Below are 603 nucleotides of genomic sequence, written 5' to 3' on the forward strand. Positions count from 1 at the left end.
GGTCCATGCCTGTGGGTGTGGGGTGTTTTTGTACTTTTCCACTTTTCCCCATGTGTTTGTGTGTGTTTTATACGTGTGTGTCCATGTGTGTGTGTGTGTGCTTGTGTACGTGTGTGTGTGTGTGTGTGTTTGTGTGTGTACGTGTGTGTGTGTGTGTATGTGTTCGTGTGTGTGCGTATGTGCGCATGTGCACGCGCGCGCGCGCGCGTGTGTGTGTGTTTGTATGTGTACGTGTGTGTGCGTATGTGTGCATGCGCGAGCGCCCGTGTGTGTGTGTGTGTGTGTGTGTGTGTGTGTGTGTGTGTGTGTGTTTGTGCGTGTACGTGTTGTATGTGTTCGTGTGTGTGCGTATGTGTGCATGCGCGTTCGCGCGCGTGTGTGTATGTGTTCGTGTGTGCGCGTATATGTGCATGCGTGTGCGTGTGTATACGTGTGTGTGTGTGTGTGTGTGTGTGTGTGTGTGTGTGTGTGTGTGTGTGTGTGTGTGTGTGTGTGTGTGTGTGTGTGTGTGTGTGTGTGTGTGTGTGTGTGTGTGTGTGTGTGTGTGTGTGTGTGTGTGTGTGTGTATGTATTCGTGTACGTGTATGTGTGTGAGCAAACGTG

The sequence above is a fragment of the Oratosquilla oratoria genome, chromosome 21 (assembly GCF_046742065.1).
Source record: "Oratosquilla oratoria isolate Oo_2021 chromosome 21, ASM4674206v1, whole genome shotgun sequence".
Taxonomy (NCBI): domain Eukaryota; kingdom Metazoa; phylum Arthropoda; class Malacostraca; order Stomatopoda; family Squillidae; genus Oratosquilla; species Oratosquilla oratoria.